We start from the raw sequence: 20,028 nt of genomic DNA on the forward strand, positions 1-20,028 counted from the left end.
TCTTCAAGTTCACACAGTACACTGTGCCAACACCTACCTTCCTGCCAGGCTCTGTGCATGAGGCCTTCCTGATGTGTCTCCCCATCTCAATGGCAAAGCCTATTTACTTCTGCATGGCCTAGTGCTTCCTGAAAGCCAGGAAGTACTAAGTGAACAGCTATAGAACTTAATCAAACCAAGTTATCAGAGATCGGTAACAACCCAAGGGCTCATAGTGTGTTCTAACTCAATTTTCATGAAAAGTTTTGCAATAATAAAGGCAGACTTAAGTAATAACACAGCTACAGGAAGCTACAGGTCAAGATAGCAATAAAGCAGACATTGTATATCCAACTCCAGGGTTGGAGATCTTGGTCTGGGGTGGTCCAGAGCCATGAGTTCAAACTTCTTCCCTGTGGGCTATTTCCTGGTGGACATTCAGAGTGATCATCCCTTCTCAATTTAACTTCTAACTGAAGCTCATAGCTAGCAGCACTTCTAGGTATTGCTGGTCAGGGCAAAAGGCATAGATAGACTTCAGGTAAATTTATGACAAATGCTAATGATGATAAAAAGGAACAGACTGAATCTGTCTGATAGATAAAACCCTGGGTCTTCTGCTCTATGGTAGATGTATGATTGTTTAAAACAAGCCTATAAAATATAAGTACAATTCAGGCTGCCAACCTTAGGACTAAGAAAATAAGTTTAGAAAAACCCAGAATCCACAAACTAAGAACAAGACATAGTTCCCACTTTTTACATTCTTGTCCTCTAGTGAAATAGGGAGGAGGCAGAGGCCACTGAGTTCTATGGAACCTTTTAAAGACCAGGTGAACAGTCAATCTTGGAGGTAAGCCAGATAACGAATGGCCCCCAAAGCTACCCAAGGGTAGTGGTTCCTATGTCTCATAAATTTAAAAAAAAAATGAATTTCACAGATAATGGAAGGATTTGTTTTATAAAGGAGTTTTATTATAGGCAAGAGCTTAAGAAAAAGGAAGGACAGAGAGTTCCTACATAGCAGAAGCAGGTCCCAACAAAGGGTTGCCTCAGAGGATCCCTACCTAGGACTTAATATGGCTTTACAGGGTTGAGACATGGAGGTGAACTGGTCAGCCCACCTACAAACTGCTCAAAGGTCTTTCCATCCAAGCATCTAGAAGCTTTAGGCACACCTCCTTCAAGATCAATAAGCCTCTGGTCATGCACTGCTTCCAGGCAGCTGTGCTCAAAAGTTGCTATGTGAACACTGAAGGAAGATTAAAATAAAACAAGAAACTAGAGCATGAACCAGTGCCCCTAACCATTTTTGGTATTTCTCTGACCAAGACAGAACTAGAAATAGACCCAAGAACAGTTCCAGCATCTGGCCAAACTGGTGGTCAGTGAAGCAGAACATGAAGCAGAACTGCTCCTTTCTGAGTTTCTACCCCTACAATGCCTGACAAGTTTATGTCTCCTGTTCTCATCATTAGGAAATACAGCAGACCCAGGTGAACTAAGCATCACCAGAAAGCCAAGGAGTCTGTGTCTCTACCCCTGGGCCTATCCTTTCCACATGCACCTCACTACCACAGTGGCTGGCAAGAGATCAGACACAGAGATGCCCTGACAGACTCTGGGAACTCTGAAGTGGAGGCATGCAGGTCCTACACCGCCCTGTCTTAGCCAGTTAGTTCCTTTCTCCTTGAAAGATGAAGACGTTCCCTGTGATTCTCCAAGCAGGACTTTTCACCTAAGGATACTTTCATGTTGAAAAGGCAAGGTCAGCACTGCATGTGGAAGTAGCATGCAGGGCCTCTCACTATCATCCCTTTCAGCATGTGTGTGTAAATCCCCAACTCTCAAGAGCTCATCTTAATGACTCCAAGGAACTACACCTTACAAAAGTCCTACTGAATGGCATCAACCCTTTCATTTCAACTCTGGCTCCTCTGTATTTCTCTGGCACATACATGTCAGTCAAAACCCAAAGTCTCGTATTTGACAACTAGAATTATGGAAAAGATCACTTCCCTTGGATGTCCATGCTGTTTCTCCTTCTATAGTATGGTTTTGTACTCTCTTCCCAAGGCCAAAACATTCCCAGCAAATATCCCTTTCTCCTTCCCTTTTGCACAGTTGTCACAGGAAAAAAGTGCCCTGCTCCAGGAAGGACTTACAGGGCTGCCCACCCCCACAGCCCAGGACACAAAAGCTGAATAACTTCTCCCCATTGGAACTGATGACAATGAGCTAAATTTTCCTCCAGTCTAGCCACCAAAATGAAGCCTATACATGGAGGTGTCTGCAGACATTAACCAAGCTGGGACTTAGTCACAAGTGACCACACCCTTGAAAAGTACACATTCCTGAGTGAGCGGTATTTGTTCTTATGCTAATTTGATTGTTAAAACAAAACAGGTTTCCCTTTTAAGAAAGGCATGTGAGAGAAGGGGGAGGGGGAATTTTAGTCAAAATAAATGAGGAGAAGAATCTTATTCATTGTGACTAACTACATAAACCCTTTGAGATTTACCCTCTGTCCATTAAGAATCTAGGTAGGATCTGCTCTCCCCTTGTGTCAGGGACTTAGAACAAAGCACTTTCTTTGCCCTCACCATCAGCCAATTTAAAGGTGATATGTTTACTAACAGCTTAAATCTATTTAGTGCAAATACACTTTCATGTTCATTTCCAAAAAAAAAAAAAAAAAAGAAGAAAAGTAACATATAATCTGAAAACACCACACAGAAACTTCCAAAGCCACAAGTCTTGCTGAGTCCCTAAACAGCTGTGTGTCTAGTTCACACAAGCACACAGGGTCAGCAGTCACTGTTCAACTTCCTCTACTCCTGAAATGTTAGGAATAGAAGCTGGCATGTTTAATAGCTAGTTTCAATTTTTACTGCTCTGTGATGCTCAGACAATAAAATAATAATAGACATTTGCCTTGAGCCAAAGAAACCTTCTAATACAATCAGCTAAAAGGAAATCGACTAAAAATACTGAAAAAAAATCAGCAATGCATTTAATTAAAGATGATACATGCCCATGTGTGTGGGGAGGGTATATGCCCATATATATTATGTATGTGGATGGGTAGGTGGTGGGTGGGTAGGTGGGTGGGTGGGTGGATAGATGATAGATAGATAGATAGATAGATAGATAGATAGATAGATAGATAGATAGATGTGGGAGCAGTGCTAGGGATGGAGCTCAGTACATTATGCATGGCAAGTGCTCTACCACTGAGCTACACTCCCCAGGCTGGTCAGTAGATGTGATATATTTAAAAGGCCAACAGTGGCTTGTAACCTCATAGCCCGAGGCTTTTGGTCAATCATTCTGTGATTACTGCAAGGCAAAAAGTACAAGTATGGGTTTCAGGGGAATTTCAACAACAGATTGCAAGAGAAGACCACCATTACTATAATGCTCTGCTTGCTTATATTTTTTTAAAGATAAGGTAATATTTTAAATTGAATTTACCTATAAAATTTCCATAAAATAAAAACACATGATCTCATAAAATCAAATCAGTCTTTAATTGTAATAATAAAAATTACATTTCAGTAATGGTGTCTCTGAGTTAATAGCTCCATAAAATAGAAGCTGTACAGCCAGTCTCTGCTACCTGGATGGCTATTTCTGCAGTTAGAAGGCAGGACTCTGAGATATAGCTAGACTTTATTTGGGGAAATCTGCTGGGAAGGGCTTCCCAGGGCTAAGGAGTTGAACCCTGTACCACCAAAAAATGACATTAAACTAGGAAACTTATGAAATTCTCACATTGCAGTTAAGTTGGAGGGATAGTGTAGCACAAATTCTAATTGGTCTTAACAATAAAAACTTGGAGTCAGATATAAGGGTAAATGCTGAAAGATCAGAGAGACAAAGCAGCCAGCCACAAGAAAGAATTCTTACCTCTACTGAATCCTCAGGCTGAAAAGGCCAAGCTCCTGTCTCCACCCTGCCTTATCACTTCCTCTCTCTGCCCAGCCATATCACTTCCTGTTTCCTTCTCCCAAGTGCTAGGATTAAAGGTGTGTACCACCACTGCCTGGCCTCTAGTAGCTAACTACACCCTCTGATCTCCAGGCAAGCTTTATTTGCAAGAGCACAAACAAAATATCACATTTCCCCTTTTTTGTCTAAAATAAATAAAGGTTATAACTAATGTAAGAAAAACTATATACAATAAGTACAATAACTATATACAATATATACAGGCAATAAATACATCAACAATGTCTAGTCCTTTAACATTTAAAAAATTCAAAGAAAATACTCCATTATTTATCCTATCTTGGTGAGTCCAAAATGTTGTACCTAATTCACTTTCTATCCTAACTTGTATTACCAAAACTATCTTTTTAATATCTCTCAATTTTATATACTTTACACCTCTTCAGTGAATTTATTTACTGAATCTAGTAACAAGGAAAACTTTAACTATAAAGTCTTCAGCTCCATCAGAGACCCGAGAAGGAAACAATATTACCTAAGTAAGCAGGAAGTGCAAACAAGCAAATTCCAAAAAATGTGAGAAATGACAGAAACAGCTGGCTGCCTGGACAGTCAACCAAGGTTCCTTTGCAATGTTGGAGCATCCATCTATGGCCTACAGGCCTAGCATATATAACAGACTTTTCTGCGAAGCAGGATATTTGAAGTGCTATCCTACCTTGGCTTGGCAAAGTTCAGCACTCCTTTCTTTTGTGTCCTGCTTGTCCACTTGGACAGTATACCATCAGGAGTAAAGGCAAGGGCATTTTCTTGCCCAATGGCTAACTTTTGCCACAAAGAAAGTAAACTCCATATGGAGTTTCTCCAATGCCCATCATTGACTCTGAAGTAGACTGGTGCTGCTAGGAGCAGACATGTCTCCTTGTTACAAAAAAAAAAAAAAACAAAACAAAAAAAACTATGTTATTAAAACATCTTAAATGCCATATTCTGTAGATCTCTGAAGTGTTTGAAGACAACCTGTCTCTCTAAAATATAACTCTGTTTGACCTTGCAAACATACCTAATATGACAAGTTTGATTGTAATGACTAAATACTAACTTGTGTTTCTTTATATCTTAGTTGGCAATAATAACTTTCAAGGACTAGAAATTTGCATTACATTGTTAAATTAGTTATATAGGTATAATACCTTGAACAAGAGTAGAAATGCATGTACAGGATGTTCTAACAAAAATAATCTCAAATTTGTATCAATATATAAAGATCTATTTCAATGTAAAATATTTAAAACAAGTAGTTGCTTTTTAAAAGTAGATTCAATAATCTGCCCTTTTATCCTATCATATCTATATCCCCCTTTTTCTTTTCAAAACAAGAACCTTGAATCTAATTTCCTTTGTTCAGCTCTTTTTTTTAACCTTTACCAATAACAACTTGTAACCAATCATGCTAAACAATGACAAATATCCATAACCCATTGAACAACCAAAAACTACCCACCCCACCTCTTGGGAATGTGGGCATTGTGTTCTTAAAATTAATTCCTGTTGTCTGGGGGCAACAGCATCTTTAGGGAATCCTGAAAAGAAAAAAAAAATGGGTTAATTGTCAGGTTCTGGGAGAGGTAGCTATAACATTTGTTGTCCAGTCTCTGCATAATGGGAAAGTGCAGGGTTCATTACAAGTCCTAGCTAGAGTAGTTTGTGAGGCTGGATCATCTCAGCTAGCCACCTCAAAATTGTCCTAAAGCAGTCTTAAGTGGTGTTTTTCATCTTAGTGGTGTTATTATGATAACATATTATGATGATTCCACATGGAACTGTAGGGCTCCATCATCCTTTTGGAGACTTCAAAGGTTGCTGTTAGGTGTAGTCATGGTTCTCTGCAGAAAACTTAAACATTTTAAATGTCATATGCAGCAGATCTTGAAGAGGTTAAAGGACCAATATTTGTTATGTACATCCAGAGCAGTATGGTTTCTTACAACTGGCAATAAGTTCTTTAACTACTCTGGGAAGGAGTTTCCCCCATGGTGACAGGAAATGACTGAACCTAATTTGACATGGGAGCCTGTGAGAGACCCCTCAAGGAGTTTCCCAATGGCAAACGATTACCTTGACTGTCCCTTGTTGATCTATCTATATTCATTAGTCCAATGCCTGCCTTTGCCACATCTTCTGCATAATCCAGAAAGGAGGAGTGTTCTGTTGGGTTGATTATTAGGAAAAACATTGTTTCTAGGAACTCCCTTTTTACAATCCCTTTTTAGGTGACTTGTTTACTGTAATCGAAACACTTGACATTTTGATTTTTCTTCAAAACTCTGGAAATCACCTCTCCTATCCAAGCATCATCATGGTTATGAGATTCAATACTAATTATATCTCAGATCCATTCCTCTAAGGGTGCTGATCTTGCCTTTAATGGCCTAATTACCTTTTTACATTGGGCTTTAGCATTTTCAAAAGCCAGAGATTCAATTATTATTTGTCTAGCTTCTGAATTTGGTATCATTCTATTTACTGCTGAGGTCAATCTTTGTTACAAATCAGTGAAGGTTTTTTTTGGGTCCTGTATAACTTTAGTAAATGACTCAGTTTTCTTTCCAACTTCTTCAATTCTGTCCCAAGTATTCAAGGCTGCTGTGTAGCATAAAGCCAGGATGTGGTCAGCATACAGAGATTGCCTTTCTACATTAGCATAATCTCCCTCTCCAAGAATTGGTCTTGGGAGATTCCAATACCTCTAGCCCTACTTCATTGTTCAATGGTCTTAGCCCTACTTCATTGTTCAATGGTCTTAGCCCTACTTCATTGTTCAATGGTCTTAGCCCTACTTCATTGTTCAATGGTCTTAGCCTCATCTTTCCACCAGGTCCTCCACTGTAACTGAGGACCAGGCTCCAAAACTGCTGTAACCAAAGCTCTCCAGTCTTGAGAGATAATTCTATTAAAATTGACCATGAGTTTAACATCTGCTTCACAAAAGGTGAATCCATGCCATATGAGACTATTGCTTCCTTGAATCTCCTCAAATCTAATATTTGCACAGGAGTCCATTCAGCTCTTACACAGCCTTGGGGATAGCTATCATTTGGCAGTTCCTATAAGGTTACTGGATAAATTAAGGTTGGCTATTTGAAAACCTTAGGCTGTTCCTCTGTAACCTTATAATGCAATGTTAAAATTAGTTCTCCTTTAACTTCCTCTGTCTGGGTCTGAATATCTCTGTGATCTGTTTTAATAAGTTTTTCTAAAACTTTTATCTTGGCACTAATATTAACCAACTTTTTAAATGATAAAACATAAATGATCAAACAAATAATATTTATAATTGACACTATATAAATCCCATCAACATCAATTATCCTGTCATTTAATTGCTCCATTTTCCAACTGTCCAGTGTATTATTATACAGAGACCTAACTCCCTCCATTGTAATAGTGTTTCCCATTTTTTTAATGTGGGGAAAAAACTCTCTTTTAACTAATTCCTCCCTTTAAGAATTCTCAATTATCTCACCAAATCTGCTGAGTATGACAACAAAGATGTGAGGCTAACTGCTTCTGCATAGTACAGTAATAGCCTGAGCAGGTTTCAAGGCAACAGCCCAAAAAGGGGGTTCAGGGAAAGCCCACAACCCACCAGAAGAGACTTCTTACCTCTACCAAATCTTCAGGCTAAAAAGGCCCAGCTCCTGTCTCCACCCTGCCTTATCACCTCCTCTTTCCACCCAGCCATATCACTTCCTGTTTCCTCCTCTCCCAAGTGCTGGGATTAAAGGTGTGAGCCACCACTGCCTGACCTCTAGTGGCTAGCTCTGCCCTCTGATCTCCAGGCAAGTTTTATTTGTAAAAGCACAAACAAAATATGACCATAGGGTAATAACATTAATGACTCAGGAGATGTAAGTAATTTTACACAGTATCATGCACTGTTACTGCTGATGTGCAGACATAGGAATTTATAAGTATGATGCCCAATTTTTTTTCTTCCATTACTACATCTTAAAGCCACCTTTGAAGAGATTCAACTTTGTAGATACTTTGTATTTCTAAGAGAGGCTTCTGTTCATGTCAGTCTTCAAGATCACTAATGAAAGAAGCCCAAATTCTCCCATATGCTACCAACACAGAGACATAGCATCTTCATGTTCCCCTACTTCACATTCGTCAACCTCTTCCCTTGCAAGGCCGTACTCTCCATCAACTATCTATCCTTCTCTTGTGACCCCCTGAAGTCTAAAGTCAGCCCACACATGTGGGTAGAGACATCAAAACCTCAGACAAAGCTAAGATTTCTCTCATCTCCTACATCAGAGCCTAAATGCCTTCTCTCTCCATCTCTCTGCTCCTCTACATTCCCCACGCTGATGCCCTGTCTTTTATTGTCTCCACAAAATGAGTATCATCTGGGATAGATTATTCTGCCTGTCCAAGCCCTTGTGGTACCCATGATGGTTGCTGGCTAGATGAGGAAGCCTTCTGTTTTAAGCTGAGTTGTCTGTGTACACACCATTTTAGCCACACTGACCCCTCTTGAAGAAGTTGTACCTCCTATATCTCCTCAAGAATAGAATAAGTTCTCAAGCTGGGCCATGTCAGACTTCCAAGACCTCCCTCTCCCTTCCACCCTTCCTCCCTCCCATTCCATGACTTCAGAAGATCATACAGCTTCTTCCACTGCTCCATGGACTTGGTCCCCTGAGGTGTGGTTTGCCATCCTCTCCTTTCCTGAATAACCATCCTTTATTAAAAGCCTCTAAAAGGCATCCACCTTCCCTAACTCCCTGAGTATTTGGCTTGTTTGAGAATTTTGTCTTTTGAGTACATAATTTAACTCATTGGTGATAACTACATTAACCTAAATATCTCTTTCCTGCTGACTAGCCTGGGAATTCCTCCAAACATGAGCTTCACCCTCTTCTTCTCCCTGTGCTTGACACATGGCTAGCAATCAGACAGATAGTGAATGAATGAACACACTCAGGTACACTGCTAGCAGACAGTGAATGAACACACTCAGGAACACCACTTGCAATCAGACAGTGAATGAATGAATGAACACACCCAGGCACACTTCTGGAAATCAGACAGATGGTGAATGAATGAATGAATGCACTAAGGCATACAGCTGGCAATCAGTCAGACAGTGAATGAATGACCACATTCAGGAGGACTTTTCCACTGACTGTGCCAAAAAGACTACGTTTCCTATAAACTATACTGGTCTTCAGGAAGTAAAATACACAACAATTAGTAAAGTACAAATGGGACATAAAAATTAGCTCTGCTCTATTTAACAATTAACTGTCCAAAAGAGATATCAATTCCATGTACAATAGCACCAAAAATTAAATAAAATACTTCTATCTGGGTGTAATGGTGCATGTAATCCTAGCACTTGGGAGGCAGAGGCAAAAAGTAAGACTCCACAAACAAATAAAAATAAGTACACAAACCCTCAGAAATAAATTTAACCAAGGCAGAAGAGACTTACCCATTGAAAAGTGAAAAACACTGCTGCAAGAGAGCACAAATAAAGGTTTGTGAGACGGCTCAGTGAGTAAAGTCACTTGCTGCCAAGACTGATGACCTGAGTTCAATTCCCAGGTACTATACAATGGAAGAAGATAACTGACTAGTGGAAGGAGATAACTGACTCCTGCAAGTTGTCCTATGACCTCCACTCATATTCTGTGGCACTTGTGTGCACACATCAAACCACACACACACACACACACACACACACACACACACACACACACACACACACACGAGCATGCTAAGTAAATAACATTTTAAAATATACTGTATGAGACTCTATTTTCCATTTTAAAAGGAAAGACTTCCATCTGGTCACTGGTTTGGGACCAACAGGCTCAGGAGGCTTGGTGATGGCCACTGCACAAGTTCAACTGTCTGTGGCCCTGGTGTGACTTCATAAAAGCCTGGGGATGTGGTATTTATTCCTACTTCTCCCCTTCACAAAACAGTTCTAGATGGCAGATAGTGATACAACCCAGAGGCTCATTTCCTAGCCAATGTTTTTGGTTTCCTAGTTTGTACTAAGACCAGGCATCATCCAAAGAAAGCTGGTCATTTTTCTTGATCCCCTCTGACTTACACTGGCCCCATTCATTATTAGACATTCAAGGGGTGGCTCTTTGGGGAACGAGATGTGTTCCCTACTACTTTCTACTCAGAGAGGGAAAGTTTCTCATGAGAAAAAGCAGAGACAGTAATGTTGTTATTTTCTTCTAGGATTTTTCCCTCTATAATCCAGGCAAGATAATACAAACCTGTAATCTCAGAACTTGGAGATAGAGGCACAAGCATTAGGAGTTACAGGCCGGCCTGGGCTACATAAGATGTCCCCCCCACAAAAAAAAGTTTTCTCTAGGTTCCAAGTTCTCACAAAGCCTGAATCTCAGAAATGATCACAAAGATTTACTGTGATATGTGTCAGGCATCTCAAAGTAAAGTTCCTAAAACCAAAGATACCTCAGAAATCAATATAAAAGCCAATACTATGGCATAACCAACAATCCGAAAAGTTTTTAAGGTATTTAATCCTTACCAAATCAAAGTCTGTGCATAAAAGTCTTCAAAAACTGCAGATCTGATGCAGCCCATAGTCAAGCCAAATATCAGACTTGAGATGTTGCAAGCTACAAATCCATACTTACAATCAAATGACCATAGTGAACATTATTTCAAAATAACAAGAGAGGGAAGGGTTGTCATACTTCAAATGGAGATTTGTCCAGACAGAAGCTGGGGCAGAGGCTTCATGATAGTGGTTGACAACTAAAGCAAATTCAGGTTACCACTGTTCACTCACAAAGAATGTAGGCACTGGTCATCACCATTGTTCACCCACTTGCCTAGGTCCCCCAAACAGGTGTTTCTTTGTGGTTGTTGATTACATTACCAGTCAGCTTGGTGGGATCCTTTTGTTCTGGCTAGATGGAAAGGTAGGTGCAGAGGGTGAGCTCTTCAAATGCTTGCCCGTGTCTCTCTTGGGATTTGACAGCAACTCTATTAGAGTTCTCAAGCAGGCCTCCATTAAAGGAACCCTTGGCTCTGCAAGTCTTCAGCTCATCTGTAGGCCTAGGAAATTAGGGTTTTCTTAGTCCCAGGCAGCAGTTAGCATTGTAGCTTTGGGGCCTAAGATGTCTGAGGCCTTTGGCCTCTGAGGCTTTTGGCCTCACAGCTCTCTGAAATCCTTCTAGTGACCAAGGTTTCAATTTCTCTTTCTTGGCTCTTTTTAGCCTTCTATCCTTCTTCAGCCGCAGTTACTAATCTTTCTCTGCTTCCACAGTTCCTCTTGCCCATGCTCCAGCTACAGCTGCTTCTATTGACATTGGCCCGCCATCACCTTTGCAGCTGTCAGTGCAACAAACATTTGTCACTTTGGCAGTTCTTTCTGCCAATCATTCAACTCTGAGTCTTCTTCAGCTTGCAAACAGCTGGCTGCCTCACTGCTTCTGCAGCTCATCCTGCCTAGTGGTTAGATGTCATTACTGCTACTTCTCTACTGCCTCTGCCATCAATACTGCTCTGCTGTCTCTGTACTTCTTTCTGCCTATTACCAGCTTAGCCTGCTCTACTAAAAGTAGGCAAGAGAAGACTAAAGAGAAGCCATTTGTTGGGTCTAATGATGCAACACTGGAGAGGCAGCACAGGAGACAACCTTCCAGCAATATCACAAAATGAGCTGACCTGCCTAAGTAGCCCAAGAAGGTGTGTTTGCAAATAAAGTCCTGTGTTTGTACCAATCATGGCAATGTCTCTTTTGCATGGGGCACAGCAGCCCCTCTTCCAAGTCACTAGAGGAAGTGCTTCCCCTTTGGTCTAGGTCACTAGTTCTCAACCTGTGGGCCACGACCCCTTTGGGGGTCAAATGACCCTTTCACAGGATTCACCTAAAACCATCAGAAAACAGATATTTACATTACAATTCACAACAGTAACAAAATTACAGTTAGAAGCAATGAAAATAATTCTATGGTTGGGGGTCACCACAACATGAGGAACTGTATTAAAGGGTCACTGCATTAGTCCTTGTAGGTTTATCTAGAGTCTACCATGGCTGTGACGACAAATGTCCAATACATACTGAAATAGTCCTAGCTGGTACTTTGCCTTCAGGAGCCAACACACCCAACTACCATCATAGTTCAGTTTCCTCAAGATATCCATAGAGTGTTCAAAATCAAAATGACCATACAAGTAAACCATATAGTTTTTGACCAGCAATTCTTTTGTTCAAGAGAGTCAGGGTATGTAGCTAGAAAGGATCCAAGAGTATCCAAATGGGTAGTAGAAGTATCCAATCCCACCTCCATCATTGCTTTTTTTTTTTTTTTTCTTTTACAGGAATAGGAACATCAGAAAGAATGCTTACATTAAGTACTTAAAGAACTCAATCAGTAGGGTTACTGAAATTGCTCAGTGGGTTAAAAAAAAATGAATTTTATTTCCAGATCCCAGATCCCATGTGGTAGAAGGAGAAAACCAACTCCTGCTACAGGGTGTCTGTGGGGGGTGTCCTCTGCCTCCACAAGCACACTGTGGCAAACACAAAGTAATAAATAGATGTAAAAGAAATTTTTAAAGAATTATCATTAATACAAATACTGAATCAACATATTTTAACAGTGCTTCAATATTACCTAATACCCGCCCAGTTCCCCAGAGAGAGGTGGGTCCCTCTCATCTTTTCATTCCCAAATCAGTCTGTGAATTTAATTCAATTCAACAAAAATCCCTCAGGAACTTTCGTGTATACATTCAAGCTGTTCCCAAATGGATAATGGAAAGACAAAGGAGCTAAGGCTGTCAAACAACCCACAGTTGTTTGACATGAAAGAGTCGAGGACAAAACTGAGAAAGAGTTGGAGGACACCCACAACACAGAGTGGATAATTGCTCTCTAGCTGCAGCAAACAATTATCAGCTAGATAGCAGCAGCAAAGGGGGTGAAAGAAACACCTGCCAGTGGATCAGGGCAGATTCAAAACCAGACCCTCACAGGCATAGCCATTTGATCAAAGACATGGGGCAATCCAAGGGGAAGGCTGGTTTCAACTGGTACTGCTACAACTGGATGCAGAAACTAACTTCAATCAAAACTGAAACCTGATGGAAAAATGAACTGAAATGTATTATAACTATAAATGCAAAACGTTACTCTGAAAAAGTTTTAAAAGTTATAGGAGAAATCCTAACACCAAAATCAATCCATGAAAATAAAAATTGATTCACTGGACTTCTGTAGTAGGTAGCTGTTCCAGCTTTGACCTGGAAGTACTACCCATATTGAGGCTTCACGCCTATAAGGCGGGGTCGAGAGAGGAGCCCTTAAGACCCAAGATCCAGATGTGCCAGCTCTCTTGGTTCCTGGATCCTGGACGCTGGAGGTAGACCAAGCAGAGTTCTCCAGAGAACTCTGGACCACTGGACAGACACCACTGGACTGCACTACACCTTTCCCAGACCCTGTAACCTACCCCTTTACTTGTAAGTTACCCCACAAAATAAACCTCCCTTTTAACTATGTGGAATTGCCTTAATACTACAACCAATAGACTTCCTCAAGCTTATGTAACTCAGCAAAAGACAGTTAAGAAAACAAAACCATATTACCATAGACTGGAAAAAAATATCACATATTCTCTTTACTGCAAAACTCTTGTATCCAGAAAATAAAATGAACTACAATAACTTCATTTTTCAAAAAATGGGCACAAGAATTGAACAAATATATCACCAATGATAGTGTGTGGCTGACAAAGAAGCCTCAGCACCATTCCATATCTTAGAAAAACAAACCTGGATGAGCCTGCACATTATACATTATTAGAAAGAGGAAGAAGAGAGGAAAAACTAACAGTACTACATCCTAAGGAGTGTGTGAAACACCTAGACCTCATCTGTTGAGCTCCAGGAAAGTAGCAGTATCTTATAAACCTGGCAAAACTGAATACATAAGTACACAACTCATATACTTATCCAGCATAAATACAAACACGTGCTCACACAGAAACCAGTACAGGAATGTTCATAGTGAATTGCTTATAGTTCCCTGAAACTGGAAAGCACCAGTTGTCCATCAAACAGCAAAGAAGTAAACAAAGTGAGATGCCGTCTGTGTTGGAATAAATCTTAGTAACAAAAAGCTGTGCGTGCATGTAGCAGCATGCAAGGATCTCTAATACATTCTGCCAAGGGAGAAGAGCCAGATTTCAAAAGTTACATACAGTAAATCTTCCTGAATGTAACACTGTAGAATAGGCAAAGCTACAGGCAGTTCAAAAAGGAGAGTAGCTGCCAGTTGCCACAAAGGGAAGGAACTACCACAAGTAACCTTAAGAGAGCATCTCTGTGGCAGTGGTTATGTTGTAAAGTTTGAGTATAGTGGTGGTCATTGACTGTACTTGTAACAGAACTGGGAAATGTAAAAGAAATATGTAGTTTGACTTTAAAAACATAGATACATCAATGAATGTTAACAAGACCTCTCTTACTGTAGAGCATGAAACACAAGGAATGGTAGTGAGTACTTAAGCAGATTATGCTGCAGGTACTGCCCATTATTCCTGCTAATGTTTCAATAAACAAGTTCAAGTTCCTGCTACCTCTACAAATGCAGATGAGCGCAAAAGCAGCATCTGAGGCTCGCCATACAGGAGTCAGACTCACATACATATAAAGGTTTCCATCCCGGTCTCTAACATTTTCTTGATTTCACCAATTATTAGTTTAGAACTAGAAAAAAGAAAGAAGTAGAAGAGCAGTGCTGAGAAACAATCTTGCAGAATAATCAACTCCACTCAAAAAAGAATCTGAGACCCAATGTTCAGATTGAGATTATATATCTTTGTTTTTCATCCAGTTTTTATGGTGTTTAAACAAGGATTTTTTTTTTAAGCCCTGACTTTTAAAAGGTCACATTGTGCAACATTTTTCTAAATCTTTGTCTGGTATCACAACAAGGTAAGTTTCCTTAATGCTGCTACAAACCAGGTAAAAGGCATGCCGAGGTGAAAGTTAAATAAAAAGCTATCTCGAATAGCATTTTTAAAAGGCAAACATCAACCTTGTAAGTATTAAAAGCACGTTCTAAAATCCACTCTGATGACAGTTTAAGAAAGCCGCTTTTATGTGCTGGGAGCCTGGCTCTGCAAGGTCTTTTAAATGCCAGTGTTTACCTAAAAATGCAGGCGAGGACCAGAATCTGGCCTTGAAGAGGCGCCTTTTCACTGCACACAGTGAACCCAATCTTTAACCAATAAATTGTTCCACACCTTTGTCTCTGCCAAGAGAGGCAGAGGTCTGCTCTCACAAGAACGCACAAGCCTCTTTAAAGTCAGGTAGCCTTTTACTCTGCACCTCTGTACTTGTTGGTTTAGAGTCTCTGAGTGACAATGCACATCACTGGTGTTATGGGGGGTTTTGTGCTGTCATCTGTGCTACTGATTGTACTTTGACTTAGATCAAAGTCGAAACCTTCTAGAAAGACACACAGACCACAAAGTGACAAATAGCATGCCATGTTTGACACAGCAAACAATAAATTACTTTCATCAACCTGATTAAGAATCCCATGTTTTCAATGCTAATTCTGATGTCTGAAATGATAGAACTTTCTACATTCTCAAACAAGAAGTTTCAAATACGAAGGAAAAGACATAAATAGAGCTCACATACCACAAGTTCTGAAATCCCTACTGTTCAAAGAACTGCGGTTTCAACCTGCTATTGTACAAAGCTCATTGTAAAGCTTAAGTTGAATAGTACACACTCAAATCAAACATGCTAACGCACCACTATTTTCTCGGTTGGAAATAATTTGTGGTGTATCTCTCCCAGACCAGACTACATCACCAGCCTTGGCAATGTTTAACAATGCTGCTACAACCAGTGGCTTTCCCTGTGAGCCTCAACTACAGGTGCTCTCCACAAGGAACAGCATCAGACAGAGCTGGAATGGAAGTAATTTCACCTGGACTGTCACACTCTGTCAAAAATGCCACCATCAGCACATATTTATCTCTTGCTGAATGCATTCCATATGATCTCACTCACTCCATACAAAATTCTGCAAGATGGAAAGTACTTCTTCATTTTCTAAGTGAAGAAATTGAAACATAAAGGATAAACAACTTCCCCAAGATGTCACACATCAAGTAAGTGATCCAGTCTGGATTTGAACCCCCTTCCCCATCTCTCTTCTTTCTCCTTTGTGGTACTAAAGATGGACACTAGGACCTTACACATGCTAGACAAACATTTTACTACTGAGCTATACCACCACCCCTTGTCTTTTTTCTGTATATAACTCAAACTCTATTACATTATGACAGCACCTTATTCTAATATATATATTAGCATATACACTTATAACCATAGACCCAAAATAGGCAAATAGCAAACTAGGTTACCAGAGTCATTTGCCCATCTTTCTTTTATTGTGCTAATGAGTGACAAAGGAGAAAAATACGTTAGAAGCCCTGTACAAATGGGAACCATGGAAATGAAAAAGAATAGTTCTGAGCTGTGCAAAAGCAAAACATGGTAACCTGGCTTTGCATACTCATGTTATAATGGTAGACAGATTTTAAAGGCTACGATTGAACTTCCTTTCTATTAGAAATCTTAAATACTCCCCCACTTCAAATTATTTTAAAATTTATCATTATAGTGTGTGTGTGTGTGTGATATATGTGACATGCATGTGGAGGTCAGAGGGCACTTTTCAGGAGCTGATTCTCCCTTCCCACCTTTACATAGGTTCTGGGGATTGAACTCAGATGGTCAGCCTTGCACAGAAAACACTTTATCCACTGACCCACCTTGCCAGTTCTGAGTATTTTTTTTAATATCTGAGTCAATGAAGAAAGACTCTGGCCCAATATGGCAGAACACATTTCTTCCTTCTAACTTCACATATTCAATTCCCAGGCCTCACCCTGAAGGCCCTACATCCAATGGGATGGAAATATACTTAGAATCCACACACCTAGGACCTATTCACCTGCAGCCCACACACTTGCATGCACACAGTTGAGGCTCACATATCTGGAATGTACACAGTGGGGCCCACATAATCCAAGGTCTACACAATTGGATTTCACATATTTGTAGGTTATACACCAAGAGTCTTCACACAAGGAGTCCACATACCTGGGTCCACATTCCAGGTCTATATACCTAGACCCTACATATCTAGAGTTCACACTCCTGGGGTCCACATATCTGAAGTCCTTATACCTGAAGTCCACACTCCCAGTGTCTACATTTCTGGGGTCTGTATACCTAGAATCTACACATCTGTAGTCCACACTCCTGGGACACAGACCCCTAGGGTCTATAAGTCTGGAGTCTTCATATCTGGAGTCCATACTCCAGGTACCCATAACCCTATCTATGGTCTATATACCTGGGACCCATACATCTGTAGCCTTCACACATTTCTCACTCTTAGGATGGCCCCAACTACTCTTTGTAAGCACATGCCTGCCCTTCTCCCTCCTGTTCAACCATGTCCTCCGAAATCTTAGGGCTCAGCTTCTCACCTATACGCCTTGTTACTATTTCCAGAGGCTTCCCCATTCCCTTACTTTGCCATATCTTGATCTTTGTTGATGCTTAAGGCCATTATTCCTCCAAATATTATGATTATGATTCTAAAGTCTGGTCTCCAAATCTAGTCAGAGGATTTCAGATAAGAAAGCATTTCTGGGCAATCACAAGAAGACACTGCCACAACTGAGGTACTGGACCCAGCTGCATTTAAATACAAATGTTGTCCTTAAACCCATAACTGTTTTATTTGAGGATAAACATCATTTCTTCACAACTCATTTTAAAGATAATAAAATGATAGTGATAACAAGATTTAATATGTGTGGAAATATAACCTATCAGCAAGATCAGTTACTACTGCTAAGAAATTGTCCAGACAAAAGAAATGGATTTTTCTCTGTGGAAAGTTCTTAAGGATTCAAAGTAGTAGTGCAAACCAATATTGTATAAATTAAAAAGCCATCCACAACTTTAAATTTTTCACAAAAAAATTTAATTCCAAACTCTTCATTTCAGATATGTAAACTACAGAATAGCAGTTTATTGGTCTCATTTTTAATACTAATCTGTGAATTCATAAATACTAAGCTCATGGACTGATATCTTACTTGAAAAGTTAAGTAATGGTATGTTTCAAATGTGATGATGCTTGAACCATTTTCAACTAAGCTGTCTCTTTATGTACTTATGTGCAACCATTTTTACTTACCTGGACAAAGCAAATCACATGGCCACACTAGAAATGGGGGAAGGCCTCTTTAAACCTGGCTCAAATCTCTCCTGCCTATGCACATACACAGTACCAAGCAACTCTAGTTCTGAGCCCAGCCATGGTCCTACTTTGACTAGTAATATATCTGCAGAAGTGAAGAACTGAAAAGGCTCCCAGCACCCTGCATACCAGGTGTAGCCCTCTTAGCTCCATGAAGAACTTGCCTGAGCCAGCACAAAAGCCTTTCAGAGTGTGGCTAGATTGTCTCATCATCCCAGGCATGGCCAACTTAGGTGACCCAACAGCCCACTGGTGCCATCTGAATACTACCTCTTTTTTTTTTTTTTTGTTTTGTTTTTTTTAATTACTTTTCATCCCAGATGAGACTAATACAACCTCCTACATAATCACCAACCTATAGAGTGACTCATCAGACAAGTAAGTCTTGCTGCTTGACATCCCTGGCTGGCAGTAAAGAGGGTGACACAGCCTTAATGTAGCAGTGGAAACTGATGCAATGCACAGAAGCATGGCGAGACTCATATCCAAATGGACAACAGTCAGGTCCTATATCATGGAAGGATACTGGCCCACAAAAAATAGCGCCCAGTCCAAGCAATCATAGCATAGGAACAGAAGGCCAGGTATTGTGTAGCAGTTTCCTCCATGATAAACCTTCATTTTGGAAGGAAGCTTTTTAAGACACAGGATGTCAAACATTCCACCCTAAAGGGAAGTTGGCTAAGCTAAGGAAGTAAACAACTCAAAGGCTTCAGCAAGTCTCTGAAATTGACCATGTACACTAGGCCCTTCCCTCCCAAGCATACAGAAGCAATAAGGACTACAGAGAGAAGACCCTTAGAACAGCCAAGCCTCTGTAAACTAGCAGAGACCAGCCAAGTTACCTAGAAGACTCTCAGACAAGCTGAGATGTCTAAAAGAGGCTCAGACAAGCACCTGAGCTTCCTGAAACAGTCTCTAACCTGTTGAACTCCTGCAGAAAGTATAGTTAGCTTATCCATGAGCTGTCAACCACGCTAGGATGGGCTTTTGGTGATACAGCTGTCTGATTTCTTAGTGCTCTGTAAGCAATCCTAATAAAACTCATTAGTTCACAAGTTGGACTTTAGGGGTATCCTTTCTTTGGTTTGTTGTCAGTTCCCTATCTGAGGTGAAAAGATGTGTGTTCATGTCTCTCCAGGAAAAGTGTCACACAACACCATGATACAGTTAGTATGGTGAGCTCCTGTGCATCTTGCCCTGCTTCCCAATTAGAACCAGATAGAGAAAGTCAACTATGTCTATCTCTGTACTACAGCTGAGGCACCAAAAGACACAGAATTCATTAAAAAGTCCCAAATAAAACCCAAAGACACTGGGTGGAGTGAGCATGGGGAGCTAAAATCAGACTAGAGGATACTGAATACCTTGATCTCCTTCCTGCTCCAAAAGTCAACAACACTATCCTAAAAAGCCTCAGATCTCATACTAAAAACCTACTGGCTTTAGATCATATCACTCAATGCACATGTTCAGCTTTCAACAGGAAGATAGTGTATGCAGGAAGGCAAAAAATGCACTTTCTGAAGCAAGAAGGTAGCAACAGACAAAACCATGGCAGAGAGTCTGAAGGTAACAAAGAGGAGATTTCAACTGTGAGTGATGAGATAATGGCTAGGATGCTAGCTGTTCTCCAACGGTTATATTAAAGGCTTGGTCTTTGCTGTGGCAGTGATGACACAGGGAGAGGCTGCTGGCCACTGGAGAACAGGGTTCAGATTATGGTCAAA

The sequence above is a fragment of the Onychomys torridus genome, chromosome 3 (assembly GCF_903995425.1).
Source record: "Onychomys torridus chromosome 3, mOncTor1.1, whole genome shotgun sequence".
Lineage (NCBI taxonomy): Eukaryota > Metazoa > Chordata > Mammalia > Rodentia > Cricetidae > Onychomys > Onychomys torridus.